The sequence below is a fragment of the Sus scrofa genome, chromosome X, assembly GCF_000003025.6.
Source record: "Sus scrofa isolate TJ Tabasco breed Duroc chromosome X, Sscrofa11.1, whole genome shotgun sequence".
In the NCBI taxonomy this organism is placed as follows: Eukaryota; Metazoa; Chordata; class Mammalia; order Artiodactyla; family Suidae; genus Sus; species Sus scrofa.
Window position 1 is genome coordinate 110,468,619 of NC_010461.5, and position 14,901 is coordinate 110,483,519.

Consider the following 14,901-nt stretch of genomic DNA (forward strand, 5'->3'; position numbering starts at 1 on the left):
TCAGATGAGATTGGAGACAGGCGAAAGCCCCCCCCCCCCCACCCCGGCCCCTCGGGAAAGTTGCTTTTCAATGGAAAAGCCCCGGGGGCAGCCTGTAGACCTTGAACTCCAGTTAGTCTCAGCTCCCTTAATGGCTAACTCTTGGCCTTGTCTCCTTTGCGGTTGAAGCTTCTAGGCCCCTGCCGGGGTGCAGGGCTGAAAGTGGCGCGTGGAAGGTCTCCTCCCTAAGGGATGACCGTTATAATCACACATTTGAAGGGTTTTCATTTTTTTCTTTTAATCAAGAAAAGAAGTTTTAGCAAGGGGAATTTTTTTCCTTTTTTTTTTTTTTTAAGATCCAAAGGGGTGGATGAAATAGGTGAAGGGGGCAAAGAGGTGCAAGCCTTCAGTTTTTTGTTTTTGGTTTTTTTTTTTTTTTTTTTTTTTTTTTGTCTTTTCAGAACCGCACCTGCGGCATATGGAGGTTCCCAGGCTAGGGGTTGAGTCGGAGCTGTAGCTGCTGGTCTACACCACAGCCACAGCAACACAGGATCCGAGCCGCGTCTGCGACCTACCCCACAGCTCACAGCAACACCAGATCCTTAACCCGCTGAGCAAGGCCAGGGACCGAATCCGAAACCTCATGGTTCCTAGTCGGATTCGTTTCTGCTGCGCCACGACGGGAACTCCCAAGCCTTCAGTTATAAAATCAATAAGCCAGGGGGAGTATTCTGTGATCATCCAGGTGGGAAAAGAATCAGAGAGAGAATGATGTGTGTATGCGTGTGACTGGGTCCCTGCCGTACAGCAGAAGTGATCACAGCCCTTGTACATTAACTATATATACTTCATTAACACTAAGAAAAGATAAGCCATGGGGAGATACTAGACAGCCTAAGGAATACGGTCAATGATATTGCTATAACTCTGTATGGGGACAGATGCTGACGACTCATCGCGGTGGTCGTTTCGTAATGTATACAGACGTCCCATCACCATGCAGCACCTCTGACATGAACCTAAGCCTGCACATCAACAATATTTCCATACATGCAAAGAAAGCCCCCAAACCTCAAGCAACAGACTGGTGGGAGCCCCTCTGTTAGATGTGCCTGCCGGCCCATGGGCTGGCGCCCCCAGTACAATTTCTACTGAGATGCCAAGTTCTATGTGAGCCCCTTGGAGGTACAATGATGAACCAGACACGGTCCCTGCCCTCAAGGAATTTACAGTCTAATAAGGGAGAGAGACAAGCAGGCGGCCAATTATAACACGACATGATGAGAGCTAGAACGTCGCTGGGGGAGGACAGAGGATGGGCACTTAAATCATGCAGGAGGGTCAGGGAAGGCTTTCCTGAAAGACGTGATGCATAAACTGAAGAATGAGGAGGAGTCAGCCGAGGGCAGGGGAAGGAGGAAAGGATAGTCCAGACAGATGGGCTTTGCGGGAATAAGGCTTGCTAATCGAGATTAAAGCAAGAATGTATAAAATACACAATGGCAGAAAATGGAAAGTTGATCTACACAAACAAATGTTGGCTCTTTGGAAACACCATTAAAATAGGCAAGGTTAGCAAGTTTGTTAGAAAAATAAACCACTCAGGAGTCAAGAGAAATACTGAGAGGGAGAGGGAAAGAGAGAGAAGAGAGGTATTAAAAAGTATCAAAAATAGTAAATATTCTTCGCAGTTGCGTCCCTCCTGGTATAGGTATAAGGTTATAAATAATTGGTATTTTGGATTAATATTTATACCCATACATTTGGAACCTGGGTGAAATGGACAATTTTCTAGCGGAAGATAAATGACCAAATTTGGCGTTAGAGAAGAAGGTGAAAATCTGAGGACCCCAATAAACTAGAGAAGAAATTGAAAAAGAATCACAGATGCGTGTACCTCAACCCTATTTACACACACGCAAGGGTTTCAAAGGTAAACCGTACAAAACAATTACGGGGCAGATAATCTCCTTATCCAACAAACTGCTTCAGAGCATTGAAAAAGATGAAAAGTGGCCAAGTTACTTTCCAAAAATATCATTACCCCAATACCAAATTGTATGAAGGCAAATAAATAAATAACATTCTACCAAAGCCCTCAATAAATTACCAGCAAATCAAATCCTGCCCTTTTGACAAAGACGACCATAACAAAACCAAGTAGGGTTTAACCCCAGACAGGCAAGGCTGGTTCATCTTTAGAAACGACACCAATGTAATTCATTATATCTGCAAATTAAAGGAGACAAATCGCTTTAACAGATCATTTCAATAGATGCAGCAAAAACATGTGACAAACTCAGCCCCCATTTGCTCTTGAAAGGCTCTAAGAAATCTGGGAATAAAAGGAAACTATTTTGATAATTAGGAATAAGAGTATCGTTCAGAAACCTACCGAAAAGCCCCTGCCTAAAGAGGTAGTGGACATAGCAGAGTAGTTCAAAAACACAGCCTCTGAAACTAGAGCGTGGAAGTTTGACTCTCTGTTTGCCCCTTGCTGGCTGTGTGACCTGGAGTAAGCGACTCAGCTTTTCAGGGCTTCAGTTTCCTTGGCTGTAAAATGGAAATGACAACAATAATACCTATCTCAAAACTTGGAAGGAGCATTAAATAATGTTTAGAGTGTTGATAAATCATACCCTCTAAGACACTTAGGTATCACTCTCTTCTTCTGGATATTTCTACTTGGATGTCTTGCCAGCCGATCGAACTGAACACTGAATCCATGACTCTTCCTCCACGCCTGCTTTTCCTCTTGACTCCCATTTTTCTGTCAGTGGAACCACCACCTTCCAGGTCATCTAGATGCAAAACTTTGGAACCCTTTTGGCCTCTTCCTTCTCTTTCATTTCCCACATCCAATGATCTACTTTATTCAGTCAATCCGCACCGCCCCCCCCCCCGATATGTTCAAAGGTCTTATGGTCTCACTCTCATGTCCAAGGCCACATCAACTCATACTCGAACTAATAGACATCCCTCGGTCCCCTCCAAGTCACTGAGCACACCCCAGGACAATCTGCTGTCCTCAACTCATTCTCCTGCTTCAAAGTCTCTGGCGGCTCCTCACTTCCTGTCATTTCCAGTCTCAACTCCCCTGCTTGGCAGTCAGGTCTAGCGGCCCCCAACCTAACAAAGGTGATTTTCTCCTGCTCCTTTAACACGTGCCCTCTGCTTTAGTAAGACCATTATCTTCAGCATCCTCAGACATTCCCTTTCCTTTCTCTTCTTTTCTTTTTAAAAATGTGTTGCTTTTTAGGGCCGCACCTGTGGTATGTGGAGGTTCCCGGGCTAGGGGTTGAATCGGGGCTGCAGCTGCTGGCCTCTGCCACAGCCACAGCAACGCAGGATCCGAGCCATATCTGCAACCTACACCACGGCTCATGGCAACTCAGGATCCTTAACCCACTGAGCGAGGCCGGGGATTGAACCTGCAGCCTCATGGATACTTGTGGGGTTCGTAATCACTGAGTCACAACAGGAACTCCTCTTTTCTTTTTTAATTCAGTGCCTTTGTTTAATTCTGGGCCTTGTGTTGCCCTGTCTCGCCCTGAGTCCCTCCAAATCACCCATTCTCCAATGGTCAGCTCAAACGGGGCCTTCATGATACCATTTGTTGAACACTTAACGGCATGCTGGGTCCTGTGTTCATTTAATCTTCTCAGCAACCTTATGTGGTATTTATTACTCTTCATCTCATTTTATGATAGGGTACAGCTCTTTGCTCAGAGTTCACACTGCTGGTAATGTGACATCTGGAATTCGGATGGATGGATCTGGAATGCGACGCCATGTTTATTGCCCAACCCCAGGGCTCCTGCTTTTAGCCACCCGCCTCTGTTCTGACTCTCTGGGATGCCTCTCCTGGCTCCGTCGGTTCTCCCTGACCCTCACTGTTTTGTCTGCCACGCACTGTTGTCTAGTGTGTACAAGTTCAGCTCCCAGCAAAACCGGAAGCTCCTGGAAGCCAGGGCCCACGTCTCTGCGCCCCCACCTAGGCACTTGATGACCTGGTAAAGGTGGATCAGATGGAGCGAGCATCCAGCCTTTGGGAAAGAATGTTTGAGGAGCTAGAGGATAACATGAGCCACCCGCCCCCACCTCAAAAGCCTGGGTTTTAGCTCCAGAAAGGGAGGGGGAGAATGACAACATTTTTCGAGATTGCTCTCTGGCCCATCCTGTCACCCTTGATGATCAGGCCTCTCTGTCCAGCTTAAGGTCAGTGTTGAAGGACGAATCTTCCCTTGGCCTAAGGATTGGACCAGGCCGGGTTGTGCTAGCATGTGAAAATGGAGCCAAATCTGCCAACTTACAACTGAGCAAAACCTGACTGCTGGGCATCTTGCAGAAGCGAAGCCCCAGGGCCAACAAAGAGCGGTCCTACCTACCTCACAGGGTCCTGGCGAGAACCCCGTGGGATCAAGGATGTGAGCACACACACTTTGGAAAATAGCAATGGGAGCAGCTTGCTTCTTGAGCCTGGAGCAGGGCGAGCAGAGCTCTTTGGTGATATCAAGGCCACGGCCAGGTGAAGGGCGGGGGCGCTTCTGAAATTCTTGGACTCACCATTTCCCAGAGGTTGCGAGCCTTGCTTTCCGGCAATTCTTGGGAAAAATTCACTTTATCATGAGACTTCTTCAGCTACATTTGAATTTATCCTTGACTTCCCTCTTCCTTTTTCCAATTACACTTACTCAGCTCGTCCACAATACCCTGGGGGCTTCTGAAAGATAAGCTAATGTTCCCTCCTTTTGGTGCAGCGAAGAGACAGCATTTTGCTGGTGGTTTACATTTAGCTTTCAAACCTCTCCCCAAGGTCAAGAGCAAGTGATGAGGGGAAGGCACCCTCAAAGCACTGCCTTCTGTGGATGAACTGGACCCGATCGAACCATTGGACGTTATCAAATAAATGAGGAGCCTCCCTGCTTCCCCTGGAGAGGCCAAATTCCCCTGGAATTCAAGTGTGGGAAGCCTCAAGAGAGTTTAGGAGTCCGGGTTGGGAATCAAGTTGGAGGGAAAAGAAGAGACTTTTGTAAGAGAGAAAGTCTGGGTTCAAAAGACTCTGATTCGGAAAGTGAAGGGCTTTGCGGGGAGCCAGGGGAGAGCGAGCTCAGCTTGGCCAGAGAAGAGGAGAAAGTGCCGACTGTGCAGGGGCCGGAGCCAAAGGGCTCTGGATGGAGAATAGACCGGGCTCGCAGAGGTAGCCAAAGGTATTCTGACCAGGGAATTGAGCAAGATTTATCACCTAAGTTGGCCTAGACGGGACAGAGCTTGGCTTTGAGTCGGTTTTACGTGTTGGGCATGCATTCCTCCCTCTCTCCAGTTTGGAGCCTTCGGATAGAGAGCCGTCGCTCTCAGGGAAACGGGGACAAGGGGAGGCCATCGGGAGCGGGCATTGAACCTGAGAAGCCAAGCTACGGAAGGACCCCCAGCCTCTGAAGGCAGCCTTGCAGGCGGGAAATAGCAGCCCCCACCCCGCTCTCGTGCTGCTGGGCCACTGGCTACCCTGTTTGCAGCGGAGCAGTGCGCACGCAGCGGACTGGGCAGCTGGCCGGGAAGCTCACCACGGCAGCCCCCCCACCCATGGGCCCCCAGGCCCCAGCTTCCAAGCATCACTAGCCGTTGCTCCGTTTTTGATTCTAGAACATGGATCTTGAGGAGCTGAGCTGCTGCATTGAGCTGTGGGAACATTGTGGGCGTGTGTGTGTGTGTGTGTGTGTGTGTTGAGGAGTTCCCGAGTGGCCCCAGCCTCAGCCTCTCTGCCTGCGGGCTCCAGAGGGTGCCTGGGCCTGTGAACTTTGCTCGGCAGTCGGCTGTGACTGCGGGGCGGAGAGATGCGAGCAGGGCCCCCGCTGGTTCTGTCCCACACTCCCCGTTATGATAGGCAGTGAAGCAAATCATTTGGGCAATTGCCTGACCTTAATGGGATAGAAAGGGCTCCTCTCTCGCCCGAAAGGAACATCCAAGTATGTGCTTACTGTTTAGTTTTCCTGGAAAAATAATTTCTCTGGCAAGCGAAAGAGGGTGAATTTGCCTTCAGAAGAGGATTGTGTCACATCCATAACTCCCGCGGCCCCTCGTGCATTTCCGCGGCTGAAAAAGTTGCAGTCAGTGGAAACGCCACCAAACATCTGCTAAGAAAAGGTTTTCCTTTTTACTTAAAGGAAACGGTGTTATATAAAGAAACATAGAAACACGCGATGGGGCAGCGATGGGTAAGTCCACGGAAATGCGGAGATTTTGGAAGGAGAATGCGAAATAGAAGATAGGTCAACATTAGGGATTCCCGGGTGGTGCAGTGGGTTAAGGCTTCAGGGTGCTCACTGCTGGGGTTTGGGTCATTGCCGGGACGCAGGTTCAATCTCTGGCCTGGGAACTTTCACAGGCTGCGAGTGCGGCCGAAAAGAAATAGGTCAATTTTAAGGGTAGCCCTCCTTCTTGGAAGTCTTCCCCTTATAAAGCCATCCCTTTGTATTTGAGACCTCTAGAAGCTTCTGGAGTCATGTGTTGAAGAGTAAGATATGCCTGGGAGGGATCCCACCTGAAACCAGATCGGGTGACTCCAGCTCTGTGTTCCGTGGAGATGGGGGCCTCTGGGTGGCACAGAAGGATCTCTGGGAACAGCAGGAACGAGAGGGCCGAGTGACAAGAAGGGACAAGGGAATGAAAGGGGAGATGGAAACTGGCTAACTTAGGATATCCTAGATGGAAAGCGCCTCAGAGGCCATCCACACCAGTGTCTGCCAAAAAAAAAAACAAAAAAAAAAAACCCACCCAAACCTTTTAAAAATATTAGTAGCCTTTGTTCAAACGCAGATCCCCATCGTGTATAAAATGAATGCAAGTGGGGTGCTCTGGTTAACGGGCCGGTGAGGCCCCGGGGCCCTGTTTACTCAGCTTCTCTGGACAGTGAGAGGTGACTGTTCAACAACAAGTGGGGGAGTTGGTTTGTTTAATAGAGTCACTGTTAAAAATTAAAATAGTTATATTTACGGTTAAGTTATAGTCAAGATAAAGCGAAGGAATACTCAATACCCATCACTTCCAAATGGTTTTGCTACAACTCCTAGTATCTACGCCCTTGATTTACAGCTGTTGAGTGCGGGTGGCGGAACCCCCTGGCGACAGGTCGCTGATAAGCCTCTCTTCCTGACTCCTTGTTCCGGGACATCAATTTGGGAGCTTGCGATTGGTGGTGGTGGGAGTATTTACACCATGGAAATCAGCAAACACTATAAATCAGCACCTTCTCCCGCCCCCCCAACAGAGACAGCCGATTGTTAAACATTTACTGAGGAGAAGGCGCCTTAGACCTCCGTTTTCTAGGGGAAGATAAATGACCAAATCTGGCGGGAGGGAAGAAGGCAAAAATCTGAGGGCACCGACAGACTAGAGAAGAAATTGAAATAGAATCAAAGATGCATGTACCTCTCAACACTCCTGACACACACACACACACACACACACACACACACACACACACACACAGGTTTCAAAGGTAAGCTGTACAAAACTTGAAGGAGCAGATAATCTCCTTATTCAACAAATTGCTTCAGAGCAGCGCTCACTGCTTCTGAAGCTGTTATTTCCAGCAACTTCAACCGAGGAGAAGCTGCCTCAGAACTCAGGAGCAGAACAGGAAATGCAAGTGACCGATGTTACAAAACACAGACCCTTGACTCTGGGGAAGAGACTAGCCCCTACGTGGCTCCGGCCCATGCAGATATGGGTGAAATAACGCGGTAGAGGAGAAGCGACAGGGTGACAAGGGCATGGATTGACAGCTGACGGAGGGAGGTCCCAGTGTCGCAATCTTGAGCCTTAGACTTTTGAGCCTTAAACACCATCCAACGTATTCCTAATTTCTGCCTGGTTTCAGTAACTGCCGAGATCGCATGTATCCCAAGCACTGTGTTCGTTTGAATCGAAGGACACTAGTTTGCTAACTGGTTGTGCGCCTTCTTGACGTGGCTTGCAAAAGTCAGAGCCACATGTGCAACCTTCTGCAAGCAAAGATCTGCAGGGGACCTCGCAGCCTGCGTTGGATTGACCAACCTCGGTCTTTGTTTCATCTTTTCTCGCTATGCTCGCTTTCTCTGTGGTTTTCCTTCTAGCTTATTATTGCATATGTGTGTGTCAGCCACTTTAAATCCTTTTTGGAATAGAAATGAGAATATATTTAAAGAACATAATGTTACTTTTAAAAAATACTCAGGTCACCTAGTAAAGGAAGGAGGAAGGAGGAGGAGGAGAAGCAGCTGTGGCAGGTCTGTGGGGTTCCCCGGGGGCCCGCAGCACCCAGCCCAGAACCCGGTGCCTAGAAGGCTCTAATAATCCTCTATTGAAAGGATGAACCAGTTTTTACAAGCCAAGCCCTGGCCCGTTTCGGCATGATTTCTCCCCTACTGCCCCCACTGCAGACAAATCTGTTCCTCTTCTCTCACTTCCGCTCTCTGGGCCCCCCTCCTCTGCCCCCCCTGTCCTCCTCTGTCCTCCTGCCCTCAGCCTGCCAGTTGTCAGCCCCTTGCCCCTCCCCACCCGCCCCAGCCCCCGCCACGCCAAGTCCGGCCGGGGGCCCTGGGGGCTGCAGACAAGTCCCCTCCAGGCCCGCCGACCCGGCCCCGTGTCTGCCGTCTTTACAGCAGGAAACCCATCTAGAGCCTGTTCTCCTTCCTCATTTTCTGCTGGCGCGGGGCGTGCCCCACCCCAAGCGCCTCTGCGGGGCCCCAAACACCTTGGACGCCTTAGTGTCCTTCCAACCTCATTTGCCACATCGAGGGTCTGGAGCGCTGCTGGGACGAGCTCGAGCGTATGTCCTGAGGCTAATGAAGACTTTCGGGGTCCTGGTGACCCAGATGCAACCATCTAGCTAGTTTAGGCAGCCTCCGGAGGGGGCCCAGGCCAAGTGCTCTTGGCAGAAAGGACCCAGATGGGCAGGGGATGTGGTCGCAACGTTGGGACACTTGGTGTGCTGGCACTCTCACTGCCCAGCGGTGAAGGCAGCCATCCGACCGCTGTGCTTCAGGGACATTTTCCGGGGTGGGGGCAGTTCTGAAGGATTGGCAGGCTTGTGGCCAACACTGGGGAGGCTTCTTATTTCGGTCCTATAGGTCCGAGGTGGCGGCCCTCTGAGTGACGAGGCTGGGTCCTGCTCAGGCTGACTCCACAGCACAGCTACAGGCAAGCTTATTATTATTATTATTATTATTATTATTATTATTATCTTTTGAGGGCCACACCCGCAGCATATGGAGGTTCCCAGACTAGGAGTCCAATCAGAGCTACAGCTGCCGGCCTCCACCACAGCCACAGCCACGCCAGATCTGAGCCGCTTCTGCCACCTACACCACGGCTCACGGCAACGCCAGATCCTTAACCCACCGGGCGAGGCCAGGGATCGAACCTGCAACCTCATGGTTCCTAGTCGGATTCGTTTCCGCTGTGCCACGTTGGGAACTCAGGCAACCTCATTATATAGACAAATCTCTCGCCTGGGGCGCTGAATCGATCAGGAGAGACAATTTAGAAGTTTGAGTTTAGAAGTGTAAGGCGGTGGATTCTAGTGGGCTAGCTGACTTCTAGAAGCTCTGCTACTGCAGAGGTGAGCAGAGCTGGCGGAGGCACTTAACTCCTCTGTGCCTCCACTTCCGCATCTGTAAAACAAAGCCAAGGACAGTGCCCACCTCACCGACTTGTGGTGAGGGTTAATTAAATGATGGAGCTAATATGCTTACTCCAGCACTTGGCACAGAGTATGTGCCTTAAAAAGTGTGTGGGGGGGGAGGTCCCTACATGGTGCAGTGGTTAATGAATCCGACTAGGAACCATGAGGACTCGGATTCGATCCCTGGCCTTGCTCAGTGGGTTAAGGATCTGGTGTTGCTGTGAGCTGTGGTGTAGGTCGCAGACGCGGCTCAGATCTGGCGTGGCTGTGGCTGTGGTGTAGGCCGGCAGCTACAGCTCCAATTCGAACCCTAGCCTGGGAACCTCCATATGCCAAGAGTGTGGCCCTAGAAAAGACAAAAAAAAAAAAAAAATTGTGTGTGTGGAGAGTTAAAAGTAAAAAAAAAAAAGAAAAGAAAAATCGAAATTGTGGCCTTCTTAAGAGGCCCAGCAGAGTTGGAATAAATTATATTGCAAGGTCCTTGAGACCTGATCCCTCAGTGGTGAGGCCTGTGGCTGCCCCCTGCCACCTGCCATCTGTCTGTCTGTTTGTCTGTGCCACAGAACCATGGCGCACGAAGAACTGTCTCAGGTTACAAGGCTCACAGGAGACGTGGGAAGCACACACACTCGGCCAGGTCACGGTAGCGACAGAGGTAGGGAACTGGGGACTGTGACTTCCCAGGGTCACAATCACTCGGGCCAGTGTGCCGGTGGGGCCACATGTGAGGGTCTTGGCCCAGGTTCCTCATGTGCTTCCTGATTCTGCCTCTGCCTGAGCCCCACACCTTACCTCCGTCATTCCCGAACCTTCTACCAGTAACTCCAGGGCCAGGTTGACAGGTCTTGGGCCCACTAGGCCCTCTCTTGCCCTTTTGGTTTTTTTCACTCGAAGTGAGAAGTCAATCTTCTTCAAAGATTGAGGATCCTGTCTCTATGTCCAAGACACTTGGATTTAGAGAGGTCAGGGGACTGTAGTGCTTCACACTGAAATGGGACCTTTTCAGGCAGCGTGGCAAGCCAATGGCCCCTCTGGCTTTTTGGGTCCCTGCCGTGATGAAGAGACATGGATGCCTACTCCACCCAGTCCCGCTTCAGGGGCTGGTTTGGATGCAGGGCTACGGTTTCCAACGCTCCCCAAGGGAATTCTTTGGGGTCTGGGGACTGGCTTTATAGGTCTGCAGGGACTCAAGGCCCCACAGAGCTCAGGCTCCTGTCTCAGGATTGTTTTCGAAACACTGTGACAGACTCCTAGGACTGCTTGTAGCAGGAGTCCAATTCCCCAGATCTTAAAAAAAGTCATTTCTTAGAAATTCAAGTCCATATCAGGAATGATAATGGGATGGCTGCCTCCCAAGGTTTGCAAGCTGTTCAGGATTTAGCTGCAAAAAGGAAGAAAGAAAGAAGGAAAGAAAAAGAAGGAAAGAAAGAAAGGAAGGAAGGAAGAAAGAAAGAAAGAGAAAGAAAGGAAAAGTAAAGGAATCCAGTCCCTTTTTGTTAATTGTGCCAATGCTTTCATTTTTCACGCAATTGCAGTTCAGTCCCAGATCTGGTTTCTAGGTCACATTGTTCCAATCAAATCCTTCCCACTTGCAGGGAGGAGCCTGGCGGCCGAGTGGAGGACTTGAATTTGCTCAGGTGCTGGCAGTTAGGGAGGGTTTTCCTGTCCGAAGCTGCACATGCTTTGGAAATGGGACCCGATGATTGCAACAGGAGGCAGTCCTCTTTGGCGGGAAGGGCAGGGGGCTAAAGCTCATATGTGAGTTTGTGGGCTCTGTCCTAGGACCTCAGCGTGTCTCTGGCGTCCTGCCTTCTCCTGCTTCTACGAGCACGTTAGTGACCTTCCGCTCCTCAGAGCAGTCTCATCACGGGAAGCCCAGCCCTGTTTCTCCCACTGCTTATGGCGGCATTGCCCAAGCTTGGGAGCGTGTTTGAAAAACACCCAAGTATTCTTCCGATCAGGTGAGTCCAGGAAGCCCAGGCAATTTCCACCCAGTGGCACTGCCCCCCCATCGTACCCCAAGTACAACATGACTAAAATCATACTCATCCTTTAAGCAATGCATCCTCAAAACTGTGCTGAAAGAAGGCAGATCTACCCAATGTCAGATGGAACAATCTCTGAGAAGGCCAGGGAAGTTACAAGAGAACAAGCTGCCAGCACTGCCAGGGACACTCGCTTACCTGGGCTCTCTGGCGCCACTAACTCTCCATTCCCTCCATAAAATGCATAAAATGCATAAAACGCATAAGACACTGGATGCGCGCGGGGCTGGGGGGGGGGTGCCTCTCCCTAGGAGATCCAGGCACTGCTGCTTTAACCGAGTTTTAATTAACTGACTAATGACTCCCCCAATCGCAGGGATAAAAGAGAGTCTACTGCAGCTAACCAAAAGATTTATAGCATCATCCATCAAAAAAAGAATCTACAAATACATATATAAGCTTGTAAATGCAGATGAAATTTCAAGAACTGTGCACAGTGATTCTGGAGGGGAAGTACGGAGCGTCTGGGGTAGAAAGACTCACAAGATTCACTTCATATCCTTCTGTATTAACTTTTTACATTGTTTATGCGTGATTTTTTCCCCTAAATTCTTATTTTGAAAAATTTCAAACATACACAGAGATCGAAAAATAAGTACAACGAACCTACATACAACTCTCAAGTTTCTGCAGTTAACCTTGACATATTTACTGTATATTTCTGTTTCTATCAATCAATTTATACATGTATTTTGTTGTTGTTGTTGAGTCACTTGAATGTAAGTTACAGGCATTGTGACAGGCGACTCTAAATTCTTCAGAATGACTCTCCTAAGACTAAGGAAATTCTCCCTCCTCCTCACTGCAAACCATGATCACACCTAAGAAAATAATCGAATCTAATATCTTCTCATTTCCAAGCCATATTCAAATTATCCCAATATCCCACAAATGTCTTTCAGAGTTTTTAAAAATCCCTACCCCTACAAAAAAGAATCCAGACTCAAGGTCTGTGCATTGCATTTACTCATTTCTTTCTTTTCTTTTCTTTTTTTTTTTTTTGTCTTTTTAGGGCCACTCCCACAGCATATGGAGGTTCCCAGGCTAGGGGTCGAATCGGAGCTGTAGCCACGGGCCTACGCCACAGCCACAGCAGCACCAGATCTGAGCCTCGTCTGCGACCTACACCCCAGCTCATGGCAACACCGGATCCTTAACCCACTGAGCGAGGCCAGGGATCGAACCCACAACCTCATGGTTCCTAGTCAGATTTGTTTCCACTGTGCCACTACGGGAACTCCTAGTCATTTCTTTTTAGTGTTATTGATTCTATAATGGTGCATATTTTTTGTTTTTGTTTTTGTTTTTTTGTGGCTGCACCCACAGCTTGCGTAAGTTCCCAGGCCAGGAATCGAACACATGCCATAGCAGTGACAAGCCTGGGTCCTTAACCTACTGAGCCACACGGGAACTCCCGCATGGTCTTAATTTGTGTGTGTGTGTGACATTGACTTTTTGAAGAGTTCAGGTCAGTTGCGTGTAGAATATCTCATATTCTGAATTTCATGGTCTCCTCATGGTGTACATTCTTTTTCCAATAAAAAGATTTAATAGCAACGGTCATAAAGGAAATCAGGCCCTGTTTTATATAAACAGCAACTTCCAAATTAGCTCAGCTTCCCAGTATCCCCAGCAGCAGCATTACCAGTCTTCGGTTCTCAGACCCGATATTTAATCCCTTCCCCTGCATTCTCCACGTTCAGTCAGTTCCCAAGACTGTCAGTTTGCCCTTTGACCCGCCTCTGGGTCAGGCCTTTAATCCCCACCCCTAAATTACTGCCACTGCTTCTCCTCTAGTGCTAGAATCTTCCCCCAAACATCTGTGCCCCATGCATGTAAAAGAAACTCTGCTTGAGAGTTCCCTGGTGGTCTAGTGGTTAGGACCTGGCACTTTCACAGCTGTGGCCCAGGTTCCATCCCTGGTCTGGGAACTGAGATTCCACATCAAGCCACTGCACACTGTGGCCAAGAAAAAAAAAAGAGAGAGAGAGAGAAAGAAAAAGAGAGGAAATATTGCCATCATTATTTTACTCCTCTCTGAAAAAAAAACTGTCAATGGCTCCCTAGTTCCTACTTTCTTTCCGGCAAAAGACCATCTTTTTTTGGTCAGAGTCAGCTTTGAACACAGCCGCCAGCATCAGAGACCCATCAATTCCAGCACAGCCAATTACTAGCTGAGTGGCCTTGGCCAAGTCACTAGGCTTCTCTGGCCTTGCAGTTTCATCTTCGGAAAATGGAAATACTAATTGTGCCTGCCTCCTGCGTTTGTCCAGCACATGCCTGCAGAGTGCCCCCTTCTTCCAAGGGTCCCTCCCAGTCGCAGCCTTTCTCTGAGCCTCAGCTCAAGCCCTGCCTCTTCCAGAAAGACTTCCAATCCACAGCAGCACCCCACCCCCGCCCCATGCATTCCCCCAGCACTCAAGGTCTACAGGGAATAGTTTAGCAGATGCTAGTTGCCATGGGCTGAATGTTTGTGTCCCTTCTCGACTCATATGTTGAAACCTAATCCCCAATGTTTACATTTTCCTCTTATCATCGGCTAGTTCGGGTGGCTGGGGCCCCTTGAGGGCAGGGGATCTGTCTGTTGTTTGGCCTCGCGTTTAGAGAGCTAGTGCCTCTGTCCGCAGCACCAGCAGCTCCGAGCTGATCACATGACTGGATGTGAGAAGATGTTTGTGGATCTTTAGACTCCGTTGAACCCTGAGAAAATATGACCCTGAGCTTCTCTGCCTCAGGTGAGACGAGAAGGATGGGGGGCTGTGACCATCGTCGGAATAAGCAAAGTAATCGCTCCTGTTTGCAGAGTCCCTGTCCTGTGTCCAGCCCTTTGAATATGTACTCCATTTGATTCCAAAGTTATCGATTAAGAAACAGAGGCTCAGAGAGGGGAAGTAACTGGCTCAGGGTCACCCAGCTATGAATAGCTGACGTTGGACTTTGAACCCAAGTCTAAGTACAGAGTGTGTGTTCTTTCCCCGCTGCCCGGGGCGGGGGGGGGGGAAGGGGGCAGGAGTCACAGCGAACAATCGATTGATGGAAGGACGGGTTATCAGAGATGCTATGATTAGGATCAAGTTTATTCTCCTTTCTAAATGGGAACGCGCACACCGGGAGTGGTGCTGTGTTAGCAGGGAGGGGGCAGCTCCTGTAAGGAGCTGAGGCCACAGACAGGCTTCTCTGCAGCCACGGGAGAGAGAACGAAGCGAGCAGCCC

At 49.4% G+C, this 14,901-nt stretch overlaps 1 protein-coding gene across 1 annotated transcript in view; it reads right to left on the bottom strand.

The window, feature by feature from the left end:
• The window catches only part of PLAC1 (placenta specific 1), a 188,861-nt gene that overhangs the window by 65,362 nt on the left and 108,598 nt on the right, over positions 1-14,901 (bottom strand). The gene's annotated exons all lie outside the window — the stretch shown is intronic.